This window comes from Cetorhinus maximus, chromosome 31, assembly GCF_964194155.1.
Source record: "Cetorhinus maximus chromosome 31, sCetMax3.hap1.1, whole genome shotgun sequence".
Classification (NCBI taxonomy): Eukaryota; Metazoa; Chordata; class Chondrichthyes; order Lamniformes; family Cetorhinidae; genus Cetorhinus; species Cetorhinus maximus.
In genome coordinates this window covers 17,592,967-17,614,126 of record NC_135909.1, presented here as the reverse complement: position 1 = coordinate 17,614,126, position 21,160 = coordinate 17,592,967, and the positions used below count along the sequence as shown (strand labels likewise).

Sequence of the window (21,160 nt, the reverse complement as noted above, 5' to 3'; positions counted from 1 at the left end):
TGCTGTTCATGTGGTTTATATGGATTTCCAAAAGGCATTTGATAAAGTCTCACACAACAGACTTGTCAACAAAGTTACAGCTCATGGAATAAAAGGGACAGAGCAACATGGATATGGGACTGGCTGAGTGACAGGAAACAGAGGGTAGTGGTAAATGGTTGTTTTTCAGACTGGAGGAAAATTTATAGCGGAGTTCGCCAGGGATCGGTGTTTGGACCCTTGCTCTTAAATGTTATATGTTAATGACCTAGACCTGGGTGTACGGGACACCGTTTCAAAATTTGTGGATGAAATTTGGAGGTATTCTGAACTGTGAGGAGGATAGTGTTAAACTTCTAAGGGACAGAGGCAGGTTGGTGGAATAGGCAGGCAAGTAGCAGTGGTAAAAGTTCGACCTCAGAATGCCCGGGGAAGTCAGTGCATTTGATAGAGCGGTTTCCGGGATGCAGGGAATTGTGGGATCTGCAGCCACCATGAGGAGGTGTTAGTAAGTGTTTTATTGCAGACTGAATGTCAGTGACCCGAAATGTGAACTCTTTTTCTTTCTCCACAGATGCTGCCTGAGGTGCTGTGTATTTCCAGCATTTTCTCTCTTTATTTCAGATTTCCAGTATCCACATGATTTTGTCAGTGAATTATTGCAGGTGTCCCTCACAAAACCGAGGCCGGAAACACAAACTGAGAAATGAACAACCCTTGGAATCAGAATGGATGTTGGATGTGGAAGTCGTTCCTCGATAACTTTGAAGGTATGTTCCTGTTGGCTGACTTTGAACTGGAGAGTAGAGAGAGGAGAAGCTGATGAGTTTAACCATGAGCACTTTTGAGAACAGTAGGGCCCAACCATTTCTGATCAAATGTTATTAACTGTTTCCTGTACAGTAACAGAAACTGACAGGAAGTAAATTTCACATTCATATACAATAGTAGAGAGTGACAGGCAGAGTTAATTCCACCCACACACATATACTGTAAGAGAGATTGACAGAGAGTTAATTAATTGAATCATAGAATGATTACAACACAGAAGGGGGCCTTTCTGCCCATTATGTCTATGCTGGCCTTCTGAAGGAGCAGTTCACCTCTTGCCACTTCACCGCCTTTTCCACATAGCCCTGCACATTTTTCCTTTTTTGATGAAAATCCAATTCCCTCTTGAATGCTTCGATTGACTCTGCCTCCCCACAATCTCAGGCACTTCTCCTAGCCACTCGCTGCATGAACAAGGTTTTTCCACATGATGTCATTGGTTATTTTGCCAATTACCTTAAATCTGCACCCTCTTTTTCTCCACCTTTCCACCAATGGGGGAAAAAAGTCTTCCTGTCTACTCTGTCCACACTCACAGCAACAGAGACTGACTGACAGAAATTTAATTCCACACACATGCAGTAATTCAGGTTATTAGACTCTTTATTCACACTCACATACAGAAATAGACATTGACAGGAAGATAATTCCACAATCACACACAGCAACCAAAACTAACAGAAATTTAATTTCACACTCACTCACAGTCACTGATTCTGACAGAGAGTGAATACCACACTTGGCATAACTGAGACTGACAGGTACAGAATTACTTCCACATTCATGTACAGTAACAGAGGTTGACATGTAAGATGTGAATTCCACACCCACAGAAAGCACCAGAGACTAAACGATTGAGATTTAATTCCTCACTCCATAACAGAGACTGAGAGTTAATGTCGCACTCATATACAGTAACACAGATTGACGGATGGTGAGTGTGAAATTAACTTTCTTGAAGCAACAGAGCCTGAAAGAGTTATTTCCATGGTCCGATACAGTAACAGAAACTGACAGAATTAATTCTATATTCACCTACAGTAACAGGTTATCATACAAAGAGTTAATTTCACACTCACCTACAGTAACCGTCACGATTGGATAGAAAGCTAAATCCGCACTTACACACGTGACAGAGATTGATAGATTGAAAGTTAATTCTCAGTCACAATAACAGACTGACCAATGGAGGGTTAATTTCACAATCTCAGAAACAGAGGCTGAGAATTTATTTGTTTATCCCTCACTCACATACAGTAACATAGACAGACTAATATGAGAGTGTGGAACTAACTCTCTTAGTTTCTGTCAGTCTCTGTTATTGTAGGTTAATTCCTCACTGAAACGTTAATGGAAATTGACAGGTCCTTAATTCCACTCACAGATATCCTAACAAAGACTGGGAAAGAGAATTCCACACTCACAGTAACCGAGACTGACCAATAAAGAGTTAATTCCACACACTCATACAGTAACAGAGACTGACATAAGGAGTTAATTCCACACTCAGATACAGTAACAGAGACTGTCCGCTAGAGTTAATTCCACACTGACAGTAACAGAGGCTCACAAATTGTTTGTTTATTCCACACACATACATAACAGAGACTGACCGACAGAGAGTTAATTCCACACTCACATACAGTAACAGAAATTGACATGAGTTAATTTCACATTCTCATACAGCAAGAGGCTGACAGAGTGAATTCCACAATCATTTACAGTAAAGGTTGTCCGAGAGTTAGTTCCACTCTCATAACCGTAACAGAGACTGACAGAGATTTAAATTACACACTCACATATAATAACTGATGAATCAGTGCTCCTACATGTTGAACATCACTTGGAGGAAGGGCTGAGGGTGGCAAGGGTGCAGAATGTTCTCTGGGTGGGGTACTTCAATGTCCATCACCAAGAATGGCTCGGTAGCACCACTACTGACTGAGCTGGCTGAATCCTAAATGACATAGCTGCTAGACTGGGTCTGTGGCAGGTGGTGAGGGAACCAAGAAGAGGGAAAAACATACTTGACCTCATCCTCACCAAACTGCCTGCTGCAGATGCATCTGTCCACGACAGTATTGGTAGGAGTGACCACCGCACAGTCATTGTGGAGATGAAGTCCCGCCTTCACATTGAGGATAGCCTCCATCGTGCTGTGTGGCACTACCGCCATGCTAAACGGGATAGATTTCAAACAGATCTATTAACTCAAGACTGAGCATCCATGAGGATGCTTCAGCAGCAGTAAAATTGTGCTCGAACACAATCTGTAACCTCATGGCCTGGCATATCCCCCACTCTACCATTACCATCAAGCCAGGGGATCAACCCTGGTTCAATGAAGAGTACAGGAGGGCATGCCAGGAGCAGCACCATAAAAATGAGGTGTCAACCTGGTGAAGCTATAAAACAGGACTACTTGGATGCCAAACAGCATAATCAGCAAGTGGTAGAGAGTGCTAAGCGATCCCACAACCAACGGATCAGATTTAAGATCTGCAGTCCCGCCACATCCAATCGTGAATGATGGTGGACAATCAAACAGCTCAGTAGAGGAGGTGGCTCCACAAATATCCCCATCCTCAATGATGGAGGAGTCCAGCACATCAGTGCAAAAGATAAGGCTGATGCATTCGCAACAATCTTCAGCCAGAAGTGCCAAGTGGATGATCTATCTGGGCCTCCTCCACAGATGCCAGTCTTCAGCCAATTCGATTCACTCCATGTGATATCGAGAAACAGCTGAAGGCACTGGATACTGCAGAGGCTATGGACTCTGACAACATTCCGGCAATGGTACTGAAGACTTGTGCTCCAGAACTTGCCGCGCCCCTAGCCAAACTGTTCCAGTACAGCTACAGCACTGGCATCTACCCAGGTATGTGGAAAATTGCCCAGGTATGTCCTGTACACAAAAAGCAGGACGAATCCAACCCTGCCAATTACCGCCGCATCAGTCTACTCTCCATCATCAGTAAAGTAATGGAAGGGCGGTGCTATCAAGCGGCACTTGTTTAGCAATAACCTGCTCGCTGGTGCCCAGTTTGGGTTCCGCCAGGGCCACTCAGCTCTTGACCTCATTACAGCCTTGGTTCAAACATGGACAGAAGAGCTGAACTCCCGAGGTGAGGTGAGAGTTACTGTCCTTGACATGAAGGCAGCATTTGACCAAGTGTGGCACCAAGGAGCCCGAGCAAAATTAGAGTCAATGGGAATTGGGGGGAAACTCTCCGCTGGCTGGAGTCATACCTAGCACAAAGGAAGATGGTTGTGGTTGTTGGTGGTCAGGCATCTCATCTCAAGGACATGACAGCAGGGGTTCCTCAGGGTAGTGTCCTAGGCCCAACCATCTTCAGCTGCTTCATCAATGACCTTCCTTTCATCATAAGGTCAGAAGTGGGGATGTTCGCTGATAATTCCACAATGTTCAGCACCATTCGCGAGTCGCGATATTGAGGCAGTCCATGTCCAAATGCAGCAAGACCTGGACAATACCCAGGTTTGGGCTGACATGTGGCGAGTAAAATTTGCGTTACACAAGTGTCAGGCAGTGACCATATCCAACAAGAGAGAATCCAACCTTTGGCCCTTGATTTTCAATGTCATTACCATCACTGAATCTCCCACTATCAACATCCTGGGAATTACCATTGACCAGAAACTGAACTGGACTGGTCATATAAATACTGTTGCTACGAGAGCAGGTCAGAGGCTCGGAATCATAGAACCATAGAAAAGTTACAGCACAGAAGGAGGCCATTCGGCCCATCTTGTCCATGCCAGCCCGAGGACACCCAGGTTCCCTTTCTAACCCCGCCTTCCTGCACCTGGCACATAGCCCTACAGCTTACAGCACTTAAGGTGCAGATCCAGGTACTTTTTAAAAGAGTTTAGAGTTTCTGCCTCTACCGCCAACTTGGGCAGCGAATTCCAGACACCCACTACCCTCTGCGTAAAAAAGTTCTTCCTCGTGTTCCCCCTTCTGTCACTTATCTTGAATCTATGTCCCCTGGTTCTAGAAGTCTCCACCAAGGGAAACAATTTTATCCTGTCCACTCTATCTATTCCCCCCATAATTTTGTACACCTCAATCAAGTCACCTCTCAGCCTTCTTTGTTCTAAGGAAAAAACCCCACCCTATCCAATCTCTCCTCGTAGCTACACTTTTCTAACCCTGGCAACATTCTTGTAAACCTCCTCTGCACTCTCTCCAGAGCTATTACGTCCTTCTTGTAATGTGGTGACCAGAACTGCACACAACACTCCAGTTGTGGCTTAAACCAGTGTTTTATACAATTCCAAAATTATATCCTTACTTTTATATTCTATACCTCTGCCAATGAAGGAGAGCATTCCATATGCCTTCTTTACAACCTTGTCTACTTGAACTGCTGCCTTCAGGGACCCGTGTACTTGTACGCCAAGATCTCTCACTTCATCTACCCCTCTTAGTATATTCCCATTTATTGTGTAATCCCTGTAACTGTTTGACCTCCCTAAATGTATGACCTCACACTTCTCTATGTTAAAATCCATCTGCCACTTTACCACCCACTCCACCAACCCATCTATGTCGTTCTGGAGATTATGGCTATCCTCTACACTATCCACTACTCGGCCAATCTTTGTGTCATCTGCAAATTTCCCAATCGTGCCCCCAATGCTCACGTCCATATCGTTAATATATAACACAAACAGCAAGGGTCCCAACACCGAGCCCTGTGGAACACCACTTGAGACAACTTTCCATTCGCAAGGGCATCCATCGACCATTACCCTTTGTTTCCTGTTACAAAGCTAACCTTTTATCCAGTTTGCCACATTGCCCTGAATCCCATGGGCTTTTACTTTCCTGACCAATCTGCCATGTGGGACCCTGTCAAATGCCTTGCTAAAATCCATGTACACAACATCCACTGCACTACCTTCATCAACCCTTCTTGTCACTTCCTCAAAGAATTCAATCAAATTTATGAGGCAAGACCTTCCTTTAACAAATCCATGCTGACCATCCCTGACTAGTCCATGCCTTTCCACATGACAGTTAATCATGTATTTCAGGATTGAATCCTATCTCTCAGGATGCGATGAATAACTCACCTCCTGACTCCCCAAAGCCTCTCCACCACCTACAAGGTACAAGTCAGGAGTGTGATGGATTACTCCCCACTTGTCTGGATGAGTGCAGCTCCTACAACACTAAAGAAGCTGGACACCGTCCAGGACAAAGCAGTTGACTTGATTGGCACCACATCCACAAATATTCACTCCCTCCACCACTGGCGCACAGTAGCAGTAGTGTGTACCATCTACAAGATGCACTGCAGGAATTCACCAAGGCTCCTTAGACAACACCTTCCAAACCCATGACCACTACCACCTAGAAGGACAAGGGCAGCAGATAGATGGGAACACCACCACCTGGAAGTTCCCCTCCAAGTCACTCACCATACTGACTTGGAAATATATTGTCGTTCCTTCACTGCCGCTGGGTCAAAATCCTGAAACTCCTTTCCTAACAGCCCTGTGGGTGTACTTACACCACATGGACTGCAGCATTTCAGGAAGGCAGCTCACCACCACCTTCTCAAGGGCAATTAGGGATGGGCAATAAATGCTGGCCCAACCAACGAAGCCCACATCCTGTGAATGAATTAAAAAGAAACTGATGAAGAGAGGATCAATTCCATACTCACATGCAGTATCAGACTGAGTTAATTCCTGAAATACAGCAGCAGAGACTGACAGACAGAGGGTCAATTCCACACTGACAAATTAAAAATATAAGAAAGAGATGCAGGAGGAGGCCATTCAGCCCATCGGGCCAGCTTCGCCATTCAATAAGACCATGGCTGATCTGATTGTGGCCTCAAACCCACTCTCCCACCTGCCCTATAACCCTTGACTCTCCTGTAGATGAAAAATCTGTCGAACTCAGCGTGAATATATGCAATGACTCAGCCTCCACTGCTCTCTGAGGTGGAGAATTACAAGGGTGAAGGACTCTCTGAGAGAAGAAATTCCTTCTCATCTCCATCATAAATATTTATTTTTAAACTGTGTCCACTTGTTCTAGTTTCCCCACAAATGGAAACATTCCTCTCAACATCTTCCCTGTCAAACCCCCGTCAGAATCTTATATGTTTCAACAGGATCTCTCATTCTGTGAATCTCCAATGGGGATCGGGCTTTCCTGCTGAAACATTCCCCATAAGACAGCTCCTTCATCCCAGGAATCAGTCTGGTCAAACTTCCCTGAACTATCCCCAATGCAAATATATCCCTCTTTAAATAAGGAGACTCCAACATAACACAGGACTCTCGGTGTAGTCTCACCAATGCTGTGCAGCTGGAGCAAGACTTTCCTACTTTTATTCTCCCCCCCCCCCCCCCCCCCACCCCCCCCGGAATAAAGGCCAACATTTCATTTGCCTTCCTAATTACTCGCTGCAGCTGCACATTAACTTCTTGTGATTCATGTACAAGGAGATCTTGATCCCTCTGTACTGCAACATTCTGCAGTACAGTATTGAAGGAGGCCATTCGGCCTATCGAGTCAGCACTGGCTCTCTGAAAGAGCATTCTGCCTCGTCCCATTCTCCTCCCTTTTCCCCGTAACCTTGCACGTTCTTTTCTTTCAGGTAGCAATTCAATTTCCTTTTGAATATCTCGAGCAAACCTGCCTCCACCACCCTTTCAGGAAGTTTGTTCCAGACTCCAACCACCCTCTGGGTGAAAAAACTTTTCCTCACATCACATCTACTCTTTTGGCCAATTATTTTGAATCTGTGCCCTCTAGTTCTTGATGTTCTCTTGAGTGGGAACAAGTTCTTATTTGTTATCCTCTCCATACCCCGCAGGATCTTGAACACCTCTATCAAATCTCCTCTCAGCCTCTTTTTTCCAGGGAAAAGACCCCAATCTCTCCAACCTGTCCTCATAGCTACAGGTTTTTATCCCTGGAATCATTGTTGTGAATCTCCGCTGTACTCTCTCCAATGCCTTCACATCCTTCATCAAGTGTGGCACCCAGAACTGGACACAGTACTCCAGATGAAGCCAAAAGTGTGTCTTATACAAGTTCAGCATGACCTCCTTACTCTTACACTCAGCGCCCCTATTAATAAAGCTTAAGATACTATCTGCTTTATTACCTGCTCTCTCAACATGCCCCACCATCTTCAATGGCCTATGTACATATACACTGAGGTCCCTCTGTTCCTGCACCTCCTTTAGAGGCTGTCCCTTTATTTTGTACTGTCACACCATATATTTCCTGTCAAAATGAATCACCTCACACTTCCCTGCATTGAACTTCATCTGCCACTTGCCTGCCCAATCCACCAACATGTCTATGTCCTTTTGAAGCTCAAGACTATCCCGATCACAATTGACACCATTTCCAATCTTTGTATCACCTGCAAATTTTGAGAACATACCCTGCACACCACAGTCTAGGTCATTCATACATATCATTTGAATAATGTTTTGTTTTTCTATTCTTCCCATCAAATTTTCCCACATTGTATTCCATCTGCCAAATGTTTGCCCACTGATTTAACCTTTCTATATCCTCTTGCAGACCCTTTGTGTCCTCCTCACAACCTGCTTTCCCACCTATCTATATATTGTCTGAAAATTCAGTGATGCTCCCTCCACTCATCTGAGTGATTAATATAGATTGTAAATAGCTGAGAACCCAGCACTGATCCCTGTGACTCTCTACTGGCTGCAGTTTGATAACTTGAAAGTGACCCACGTCCATAGAGTAACAGAGACTGACGGACGGAGAGTTAATTACACTCATTATTATAGATTGACAGAGAGTGAATTCTACACTCATACAGCAACAGATTTACAGAGTGTTAATTCCACACTAAAATACTAAAGTATAGAGAATGAATTCACCCTCAGACAAAGTAACAGAGACGGGCGTATATAGAGTTAATTCCGCACCCTCGTCCAATAACAGTGACCTGGTTCACACTTGAAGAGTTCATCTGACATGCATCATGCTTCATTGTTACATTATATTTTCCATTTTCCTCATCATTCATGGAGCCCTGGCTTTGGTTCTCCTCCCTTTCAGTATTCTGTATTCCTTTTATATTCCTTCTTCATCTACTCCTATCTTATATGGTCCTACTTTCTTCTCTAGCCATTCCTCTTTTCCACTTACGTATACTGGCACCTAGTCTCCTGCCAGTTTAGTTCAAACCCTCCCCAACCACATGAGAGACCCTTCCCATGAGGACATTGGTCCCAGTCTTGTAAAGATGCAACCTGTTCCGTTTGAATAGGTGCCTTCTGTCCCAGAACGGGTCCCAATGTCCCAAGAATCTGAATCCTTCCCCCCTGCATCGGCCTCGAGCCACATTTGATGCTCCCTATCTTCACATTTCTGTTCTCACCAGCATGTGGCACTGGCAGTAATTCAGAGATTACTCCCTTCGAGGTCCCACTTTTTAATTACCTCCCTCGCTGCTGCAATTCTGACGGAGGGACCTCAATACCTGTCCTCCCTGTGTCATTGATACTGACGTGTACCACAACCTCTGGCTCACTCCCTTCCGCCTGCAGAATATTCTGCACCTTCTCCGTGATGTCCTTTACCCTGGCACCAAGGAGAAAACACACCATGTGGGACTCTCGATGACGGTGACAGAAATGCCTGTCTGTCCCCCTGACCATGAAGTCTCCAATAATGACTGCATTTCTACTCGTTGCTGTTCCCTCCTGTGCAGTTTCTTGCCCATCGATGCCATGGTCTGGATTGCACTCCTTCAGGGTGTCCCCATTCCCAGCAGTCTCCAGTGCTGAATACCGGTTTGACAGTGGCACATATCTGAAGACTCCTGCATTTCCTGCCTCTTCCTACTCTTCCGGATTGCCACTCATCTACTATCTTGAAGTCTATCTTTCCTTTTCGTGTGTTCCCTTCCTGTAACATACGATCCAGCGATCTCTCATCCTCCCTGATTCTCCACAGTGACTCCAGCTGCCCCTCAAGGTCGGAAATCCTGAGCTCAAGCTCAAGCAGCTGGAGACGCTTCCTGCACATGTGGCCCCCAAGACACATGAAGTGTCCTGAGGTTCCCACATGGGACAGGAACTGCAAACAACAGGTCACAGCTGCCCATCCGTGATCGAAAACAAACCTCTATTCCCTCTTTTAGAATCCAGTTTGTACCTTGTTTAAATTATTAATTTTATTTAATGCCTCTTGACCTGCTCTGCACTAATACTCTTATTGCACTTATACTTACTGTTGTACTTACCCTGATTGAAATGTTTAATTTTCCAGCTCCTAGTTTAAATCAAAGCTCGACTTTAGAGAAATCTGCACAAACCTACCAGCTCCCTTCTTTCCCCTGATATCATGCTTTGACTATTTATAATAAACATGGCCGGTTTGCTCCAACCCCTCCCTCACAGCTCCTTAACCCCCCTGCACCGTCGTCGCTGTCACTCTTCTCTCCCTCTCTCTCTCACTGCTGTTCTGCCGCTGCTTTTTAACGATCGTCCAGTCTCACTCAGGCTCGTCCACAGTCCCAAGTTTCTGACTGTTTAGGAAATTCTCTGGTCTTTCTTTGCTCCAAGATGGGTGACCTCACACTTCCCCATGTTGACCACCATCGGCCACAGTTTTTGTTCACTCACTGAATCTGTCAATGACCCTTTGAAACTTGCTGCTCCCACCTACACTACTAACCATGTCACCTAACCTAGTGCCATCAGCAAACTTGGATATAGGCTGGAAGTTATTAAAATTTAAAATAAAACTTCAGGGAATGGGAATAGAACAGCCGGCTGACCTGACAGAGCATCAGATCTGTCTCAACCGCAACCCCCCACTCTGAAAAACAACCGCTTGCCACCACTTTATCCTTTCTGTCCCTTATTCCATTTTGTGTCCATGCTGCCACTGTCCTTTAATCCCATTTGCTTGAATTTTACTGACAAATCTATTATGTGGGACTTTTTCAAACGCCTTTGGAAGAGCGGAAACGTATCATTAACCTTACTACCCTACTCTGAAACTTTGCCAAGAAATGTATTAAATATTTTTGGAGAGGATTTAAACTAGATTGGCAGGGGGATGGGAACCTGAGGGCGGATTCAGATCGGACAAATTCAGAGCAGGGAGCGGGAGACAGAAAATTAGCGGGTGACTCTGAAAGACAGAAGAAGCAAAGGTTAAAATGTTTAAACACAGGAATTTGGCAAAGTTGAAAGGTATTTATTTCAATGCAAGGAGTAAAGCAAAGAATGCCGATGAGCTGAGGGCACAGATGGACACGTGGTAGCATGATGATATTGCTATGACGGAAACTTGGGTTAAAGAGGTGCAAAAATGGCAGCTCAACATCCCTGGATAAAGGGTTTTCAGGCAGGATATAGAGGGGGCTGAAAAATTGGGGGCGCAGCATTATTTGTCGAAGAATCAATTACAGCTGTGAGGAGGGATGATATATCAAATGGTTCATCAAATGCGGCTAGATAGTTTGAGCTCAGAAATAAAAAGGCAGCAGCCACACTACTCAGAGTGTACGAGAGAACTCCAAACAGTGAGAGGGAGATAGAAGAGTAAATGTGGATGGCAATTTCTGAGTACAAAAACGTTGGGGGAAAATAGTTTGGTACTTCAATTACCCTAATATCAACTGGGGTACGAACAGTGTAATAGGCACAGAATTCTTGAACTGCATTCAGGGGAACTTTTTTGGCCAGCACGTAAGCCCAATGAGAGGGAGTGAAATTCTAGATTTAGTCTCAGGAAATGAAGCTGGCCAAGTGGATGAAGGTGCAGTGGGTGGTCATTTTGGAGATAGTGACCATAATACAGTTGGATTTAATATAATTATGGAAAGGATAATGATAGAACAGGTGTGAAAGTTCTAAATTGTGGAAGACAAATTTTATGAAGCTAAGAGTTGACCTGGCCAAAGTGGACTGGTTGCAGCTACTTGAAGGGAATCAGTGTGACAGACCAGTGGGAGGCATTCAAAAGCGGGATTCTACGTGAGCGATGTATACATGTCCCCACAAAGAAAAAGGGCAATACTGCTAAATCTAGAGCCCCCTGGTTATCTAGGAGTATACAAGGTCAGATAAAGCAGAAGACATACCCTTGTGTTTCAAAGCCAAGTACAACTAAGTCAGCCCCAGTGAACATGTTTAAGAAATCGCCCAATCCACAGCTACATGACTGGGGCAATTATGAGGTCATCCCCTGGCATTTCACGTGAGAGCTGGAGCTGCAGGGGAGACGGTGACATAGTGGTATTGTCACTGGACTGGTAATCCAGAGACCCAGGGTAATGTTCTCGGGAGTGGGGTTCGAATCCCACCATGGCAAATGGTTAAACTTAAATTCAATAAATATCTGGAATTAAAGCCACTGAACCAATGAAACTATTGCCGATTGTCATAAAAATGAATGTCCTTTAGGGAAGGAAATCTGCTGTCCTCACCTGGTCTGGCCTACATGTGATTTCAGACCCACAGAAACATGGTTTACTCTTTTTAAAAAACAGTGCCCTCTGAACAAGGGGTTGGGCAATAAATGCTGCCCTAGCCAGCGATGCCCACATTCCAGGAATGAATAAAACAAACCCACAAGGCGTCACCACCAGATTTGTGACTGGGTTCAAACCCCAACATCCTGTCACAATGACTTTTCAAGTAAAGCTGTCGGCTGCTTGAAAACACATCAGTTAAACTTTCTACTTAACCACGAGGAGAACTCGGGAGACGTGTATTCAGAAAATAATTCAAAAACCTTGGAGATTGAAATCCTGTGAGGAAAAGTCCAGTTGTTATTAAAAACTCCGCTCAGAGAGCTTCATTGGACAGTAGAGAAATCAGGTGAAGAATCCAGGTAAATCGACAACAGCAAACAAGTCAACATCTAAACTGGATCAACTCCTGTGAAGGCCAATGAGTAAAAGCTGAGAGCTCTGTGCATCATCAGTTCATCAAGTAGAGATACAGCATTCTGTTTGGAATTTATTGATTAGGATTTACTGAACTGAATGGAGTAGACCATCATTGCAGAACAAGAAATCATTTCTAGATTTGTTTTTTAAACTTCCAGTTTGTTCAGACATTGACATCAAATAAATTAAAATAACAGGGCAAATTAATTGTTAATTTAAAAACAAACCTGAATTATGAATAAAGAAATTGGAACAATTAAATTACAAACAAGAACTCGAGTGGCCTGCGAGCTCAAATAGAGAAAGTGAATTGCAGAGTGAGGAGTTTAAAATGTGGATTTGTTGAGTGTGGGGATTAGGTGCAGACGGGGAAGGAGCTACTGTGTAATTTAAACTAAGTGACAACAGCAGAAGTACAAAAGGGAAGGAGTGGAACACTCTAAATGACGAGAAGTTTAGTTAAACAGACAACTCATTTCAGTGAAGTGTTGGGACAGCTGTGAGCTGTTGCCTACATATCCTGTGCTCAGTGGGAACTCCAAATCAGACTGATGATAAATGTCAGATCCATAATACATTGGAAAACCAAGCAGAATACAGAAAGTACAGAGGAGAGCTGGAAAAGGAAATTAGATTAGCAGAGGGAGTCTATGAGAAAAGATCAGCAGTTAACGCAAGCAAAAACCCTGCAGACCTTTACCAACAAATGGAGAGTCACTGAAAGGGTGGCTGATTTGGAGATCCTATGGAGGCAGAGGGCATAGCTGAGGTACTAAATTAGAACATTACATCTCCTATCACAAAACAAGCGAATGCTGCTAATGTGATGGAAGGGCTGGTGGAGAATTTGGATAGGATGAAAATAGATAAAGATGAAGCAATTACAAGGTTGGCAACCCTTACAGTAGAAAATTCACTCAATTCAGATGGGATACATCCTGGATTACTAAGGGAAGGAAGGGTGGAAATAGCAGGGACTTGATCCACAATCTTTCAATTCTCCTTCGACATGGGAGTGAAGCCAGTGAACTGCAGGTTGCTAATGTTACATCTGTGTTTATAATGTATAGGGATAAACCCAGTAACTACAGACCAGTTAATCTAATGGTCGTGGTGGGGAAATGTTCAGAGGCAATAATCTGGGACAGGATTCATTGTCACTTGGTAGAACATGGGTTGATAAATTACAACCAGCACGGATTGGTTAACAGAACATCAGAACTGAAATAGAACCACAGGAGAGGTACAGCATAGAAAGAGGCCATTCAGCCCAATGTGTCTGTGCTGACCAAAAAAGAAAAAACAATTAAAAACCTGCTCATTAAAATCCCACCTTCCAGCACCCGGTCCATATCCTTGCAGGTTCCAGTGCTTTAGGTGCAGATCCAGTTGCCTTTAAAATGAGTTGAGGGTTTCTGCCTCCACCACCAAACGCGGCATCAAATTCCAAGCACCCACCACCCTGTGGGTGAAGATGTTTTGCCTCACGTCCACTTCTGCCAATCACCTTAAACCTGTGCCCTCTGGTAATTAACCACTGTGCTCAGGGAAAAAGGACATCCCTGCCTACTCTATCTTGGCCCCTCATAGTCTTGTACACTTCAATCAGGTCACCATCAGCCTTCTCAGTTCTAAGAAAAACAACCCCATAGATGCAATTTTCAAGTCCTGGCAATATTCTTGTAAATCTCCTCTGCACTCTTTCCAGGGTAATAATGTCCTCCCTGTAATGTGGTGATGAGACCTGTACACAAAATTCCAGCTGTGGCTGAACCAGTGTTTTATACAGTTCCATCATGACGTCCCTGCTTTTGTGTTCTAAACCTTGTCCAATAAAGGAAAGCATTCCATATGCTTTCTTTACCACCTCATCCACCTGTCCTGCCACCTTCAGTGACCTGTGGATATGCACAAGGTATCTAACTTCCTCTACCCCTCCCAATAACCTATTTGTTGTGTAGTTCCCTAGCTTTGTTTGCCTTCCCCAAATGCATTACTTCACACTTCTATGGATTGAATTCCTTCTGCCATTTTTGCGTCCACTCAACCAAACCATTGATATAATTCTGGAGACAAAAGCTATCCTTTTCACTATCAACTACAGGGCCAATTTTTGTGTCAAACTCCCCAAAGCCATCTACAAGGCACAAGTCAGGAGTGTGAAGGAATATTCTGCACTTGCCTGGATGAGTGCAGCTCCAACAACTCCCAAGAAACTTGGCACCATCCAGTATAAAGCAGCCCGCTTGATTGGCACTCATTCCACAAACATTCATTCCCTCCACCACTGATGAACAGTGGCAGCAGTACGTACCATCTACAAGGTGCACTACAGAAATTCACCAAGGCTCCTTAGGCAGCACCTTTCAACCCACAACCACTAACACCTAGAAGGACAAGGGCAGTAGGTGCATGGGACGCCATCAACTGGAAGTTCCCCTCCAGGCCTCTCACCATCCTGACTTGGAAATATATCACTGTTCCTTCAATGTCGCCAGGTCAAAATCCTGCAACTCACTCCCGAACAGCACTTTGGGTGTTCCTACACAAGAGGGGCTGCAGTGGTTCAAGAAGGCAGATCACCACCACCTTCTCAAGGGCAATTAAGGATAGACAATAAATGCTGGCATAGCTAGCGACACCCACATCCCAAGAATGAATAAAGAAAGGATAATATTCTAAGGTTGCATATCGCCATTGTCACATTGCAACACCGCCTTGTGCTATTCCCCAAATGTTCTGGAATGGCAGCCCAAATCCCCAGACCATTATCCTCCCTTCAGCCAACATTCTGTCCCTTGATTAAGTCCATCCTGAGAAGAGGTACTCGGCATTCCGAGTTCCTCTGCAGACATCCGGTTGCTGCTAATGGACCAAAAGGCATAAAACCTGAAAGAAACCCTCTGGCGCAGCCCTCTAGGCATATCTCCATTAGACCATGCAGACAGTACCTGCTTCATAGATAACAATGGCGGGAAGTATAAGCAATTTCAGTGTAGGCATTCTATGGAAATAGAGGATTCAAGATAAAACAGAATTAAAAATAATGAACAGACCCTCAGGGAGGAGGACTCAAGTCAAAGTGGAAAAATCCCATGGATTTTTAGACGAAAGCTTTAACCACTGGACAATGGAAGCTGAAATCACCCCCCTTTTATACAGAGCAAAAATGTTCCTACACTGTTTCACTTTTGTTCAAGTTGTTTATAGTCAAATGAAGAAAATAAACTGTTGGAGGGAATTTCCTTCATTGATGGAAACACCAACAACCGCCAGTTGTCAATCACTCAGCCCCATCAGACCCACACACACTGACGGGAGCTTCCTGCATCCAGCACTGACCCTGTCGCACTCACCAGCTGCTCACCCAGACCCCACTCTCACAAACACTGAACATGGCGACCCAACCCAGACTCGTCCCCTCCACACTGACAGATACAACACGGTCACACTCTGCTTCAGTGAGATGAATGTCGCCAGCGGTTTCTTTTGAAGAAATTGTGGCTGATTGAGGCACTTTGAAATTCCTGATTATTTGTAATGAATCAGTCACAAACCCCTTGGGATTTTCGTGGAGTGATACCTAATATCCCTCTTTGTGAAAGGCTATTGAAGATAAATGATAATCTCTTTCGGTGAAGCAGGTTGTGAGGAGAATTCCTTGAAATGTTTACGTGCTTTCACGTTAACAACATGTAAACAATTGACACTTTTATTCACAAATAAAGTTAAACCAAATGTCCGCCCCGATGTTAGCCCAGAATATTCAGCATTTTAAACGGAGTGGGAAACAGTTTAAACACACATCTTCAGTGAGTTCTCGGAAAACAGGATTTAGCAACTGATCGTTGCAGCGTTCATGCAGTCACCTGTTTTTATCTCTTCCTCTTATGAAGTTTGAATCCTCTCGCTGACCCAGTGATTTTTTTTCTTGTTCTGTTCTCTTGTTCTTCCAAAATCTCGATGTCAGTGTCCTGAGCCTCTACTATTAAATAGAAAAGCGCCCATCTCTTCCAATAGAAACGATCGAGGGAGTTTCTCAGTGTGAGTGGCCAATTTCCACAAATCTCTTCTTTAGTCAAAGAAACAAAACTCTCTTTGCATTGAAAGAGTAGAAGATAATCTATTGCACAAAGATGGACAATTTGAACCAGCAATTCGGAAGTCCTCACCCGAACCAAGCCATATTTTGCACAGGTCAGCTCAAAAGCTTGGGAATTATATAAGGCTCCGCTGGGATTTGAACCCAGGATCTCCTGTTTACTAGACAGGCGCTTTAACCAACTAAGCCACAGAGCCAAGATTCAGTCATAAATACTTTAATCACGGATCCAAACTTCAGGAGTTCCTGGAAAACAGGATTTAGTCATTGTTTTTTCCAGTATTTATACAGTCACCTGCTTTAATCTCTCTTCCTCTTATTCCCCGGGATGATGTTTGAATTCTGTCACTGACCCAGTGATTTTTTCACTTGGTCTTCCAAAATCTCGATGTCAGTGTTCAGTTGTGAAATAGAATTGTACCCATCTCTTCCGGTATCAAGACTCTCTCAATGTGAGTGGCCTCTTCCCCCAAATGTCTTCCTCAGTCGCAGAAACAAAACTCTGTTCTTGTGTTAAAATCTTTGCAGCTGTTCAACGATACAGGGAGAGACTATTTTAAACTACAATTCTAGAACAAAGACAGATTTCGCCCTGTTATGACGGAAGTGCGTAATCGCACAGATCAGTTTCAACGAAATAAGGCGCTGCTGGGATGATGAACCCAGGAGCTCCTCTCCACAAGGCAAGTGCTTTATCAGCTAAACCAGTGAGACTAATGATGCTCAGTTGAGCACATGGAAATACTGGAAATAATTCGCAGATCTGGTAGTATCTGTGAAACGAGGAATAGTTTACATTTCAGACTGCGACCCTTCACCAGAACGACCTGAAACGTGAATCTGTTTCTCTCTCCACAGATGCTGTCAGATCTGCTGAATATTTCCAGCGTTTTCTGTCTTTGTTTCAGATTTCCAGCATCCGCAGTATTTTGCTTTTGGACCAAAGGACAATGTGTTGCCTTTCCTGCACTGAGGGTTATTGCAGGTCTCTCTGGCTGTGATTATCATTGATTATCCATCTCTGGGCTCTTTATGATTCCGTGAGTTTGCCATAATTTGGGAGTGAGCGCCAGACAAAAAGACATAGTTAGCTGATTTCTCTGTAAACTTTTCGAATCTCTGCCTTTTCCGGACCTATAACAAATTCATAAATGAGGGAATCACATACATCACTCCCTGAAACTCCCCCGCCAAACATTGAGCGGTTTATCGTGGGGTGGTTCCATTTACTGTATTCAGACACACACCTGGTATCAAAGTAGCCGTGTTCGGGATGTGACTCACACACACAGTTTTATGCTTGGATGTCGGATATGCTGCGATATGAGGTGATGCTCTTTCCATAGAAACATAGAAAATAAGAGCAGGTGTAGGCCATTCGGCCCTTCTAAAAAGCAGGTCTACAGACCAATGAAGGCTGAGCTTTCATAAAAAACGCCATGAACTGAAGAACAGATGTTGGGTGGAAAGAGCTCAGGAAATACAACAACTCACCAGCAGTCAGGCATGTGAGGATTCTTCAGTGCAGTCAAGACCATTTACAGCTCAAGAACAAAAGGACCTACCCCACTGAGAACTCAGAATGTAGTGGTGCTTATTAAGCCCAGTGGAAGTAGCACTCGCTGGAAGGAACATGTCCAGGCTCCCCACAACTGAGACTCAGTCCTCGACATGAGTGCCCACGACCACATTCCACAGCATGCTACCCACCACCAGCTCAGCACAATCCCAGCCCGACATGAGGTTGGAAAGGCCATCCGACAGCTAAGAACCATCAAGGCCAGTGGCGCAGATGGAACCCCACCAAAACAGTGAAATACGGTGGAGAAATACTCTTAAAACAAATACATGACCACATCTCCCTCATCTGGAGGGAGGAGAGCATGTCAGGGGATCTCTGAGATGCCGCAATTGTGACCACCTCCAAAAAAGGAGACCAGACTGACTGTGGTAACTATAGAGGGGTATCTCTGCCGTCTGCCACAGGGACGGTCGCTGCAAGAGTCCTCCTCAATTGCCCTCTCTCCATGCCTGAATAACTCCTACCAGAGTCACAATGCGGATCTTGTCCATCATGCGGCACTGTGGAAATGATCTTCACAGGAAGACAAGACCAAGGAAATGCAAAGAACAGCAGCAACCTCTATTCATGGCCTTTTTTGACCCCACAAAGGCTTTCAACTCTATCAACCGGGAAAGGCTGTGGAGCATCCTCCTCAAATTTGGCTGCCCACAGAAATTAGTCACCATCCTCCACCTGCTGCAGGATGACATGGAGGCCGTGATCCTTACCAAGGGATCTGCTGCAGACCCACACTAGGGAAAACTGGGGTCAAGCAAGTCTGTGTCATCGCACCAATGCTCTTTTCAACTTTCCTCGCTGCAACACCCCCAACCCATGTAAGATTTTGGGGGTTTGGGGGCCACAGATACCAGAATAGACAGTCAACTAGTCAGAAGTAATCTTAAGATAGTTTATTAAGAAGGAACTGTTTAGGTATGATATGTTAAGTAATTGGACAGAAAAAGCTCTATAATAGCCTGTGATAGCAGCATTCTGCCTTCTAGTCAAAGCGTTAGGGAACTCTTCTCTCAATATCTCCGTCTTCCTCCTCCTCCTCTGGTCCATCTTCCATCTGAAGAAGGCAGCAACCCAATCAGCACCTCACCAGCACCGTTTATGTGGGGCTAGTAGCTTACCACTTGTCCGTCGTCTATCTAACTATTTTGACCAATGGATACAGGACAGGTAATCAAAACGTTAGGATGGATTACACCCCACCCCATCCCCACCTCACCCCACCCCGTGCATCACCCTGCTCAAGGTCAGCTTTTTAGTTTACATCTTGCTGAGGGTCATATCCTGTCCCTTTCTAAGCGCTCACATAGATAAACGGATGTACCAGATGCCATTCTATCAGCCTAGGAGTGTCAACATGGCAGCCTGAAGACTGTCTGGAGGTTAAATTGTCTAAAAATTCTCCTTCCAGTGAGAGAATCAAGGCTGTTTTGCGATTCCCATAAAATGCAGAAAATACCCGCTTATTAAAGACCCCAATGTCTTACACCCACCTCCATGAAGCTGCGCACCGGAGTGGGGCTACTCTACAGGGTGAGTGGGAAACTACTCAACCTGTGTCACCTCCATTTCGGAACCGAGATCACCCCAACCCCAGTCAACGAGCTGCAGTCCGCTGATGATGCTTGTGTATGCGCACACTCACAGGCCGATATCCAAACTATCACCAACATTTTCAAGGAGGCGTATGAAATAATAAGACTTGGGCTAAGGTCCCGAAAGTTAAAGGTCCTCGACCAGCCTGCTCCCGATGCAAACACTGCCTCCCGACTGTCAAGATCCATGGCGAACCATTGGACAATGTGGATCATTTATCACTCCTTGGGCGCCTCCTCTCAGTGAGGGAAGATATCTATAATGAAACTAATCATCGCCTCCAGTTTGCCAGTGCAACCTTCGGCCGACTGTTTAAAGGAATGTTTGATGACAAGGACCTCAAACCCGGCCCCCAGCTCCTGGTCTACAGCGCTGCAGTGCTACCTGCCCCCTGTATGCATCAGAGACATGGACAACGTACAGCAGACCCCTTAAATCCCTGGAGAAATATCACCAGCGGCGCCTCCACAAAATCCTGCTAATTCAATGGCAGGAGAGTTGCTCCAATATCAGTGTCTCCTCTCAGACCAACATCCCCAGTATCGAGGCACTGGTTATGGTTAATCAGCCACATTGCCCGGGACACATCATCCGCATTCCTGACACAAAACTCCCAAAACAAGCTCTCTACTCCGAGCTTCATCATCGCAAGCGGTTACCAGGAGGGTAGAGGAAACGTTTCAGTGGCTCCCTCAAAACCTCCCTGATAAAATGCAACATCCCCACCGATTTGTGGGAATCTCTTGCTCGAGGCGCCCAAACTGGAGAAGAAGCATCCGCGAAGGTGCCAACCATTTGGAACGTCTCCGACAGGCCCAGGTGGAGGCCAAGCGCAAACAGCGGAAGGAGTGGAGCAAAATCCGAGCATCCCACCCACCCGCCTCCCCAAACACTACCTGCCCCAACCTGTGGCAGAGTGTGCGGAGCCAGCATTGGACTTTTTAGTCTCCTCAGAAACCACACCCCAGAGTGGAAGAAGTCATTCTCGGTCACGAGGTACTGCCTAAGACAGGAGAGTAAATTCTCCTGTGAGTGTCTCTGGGTGATGAGCTGATGTGCTCGGAGTTCTCAGCTTTTACTCATTGATTTTTGGAAGGGTTGATCCAGCTTTCGTGTTGACTTGTCTCTGGA

At 44.9% G+C, this 21,160-nt stretch overlaps 1 long non-coding RNA gene and 1 other non-coding gene across 2 annotated transcripts in view; both read right to left on the bottom strand.

The window, feature by feature from the left end:
- LOC144670309 (uncharacterized) overlaps positions 1 to 21,160 on the bottom strand; it is a 621,539-nt gene that overhangs the window by 124,510 nt on the left and 475,869 nt on the right. The window lies entirely within an intron of this gene.
- Positions 16,978 to 17,051, bottom strand: trnat-agu (transfer RNA threonine (anticodon AGU)). Its single transcript has one exon. It is a non-coding gene; the product is annotated as a tRNA-Thr (tRNA).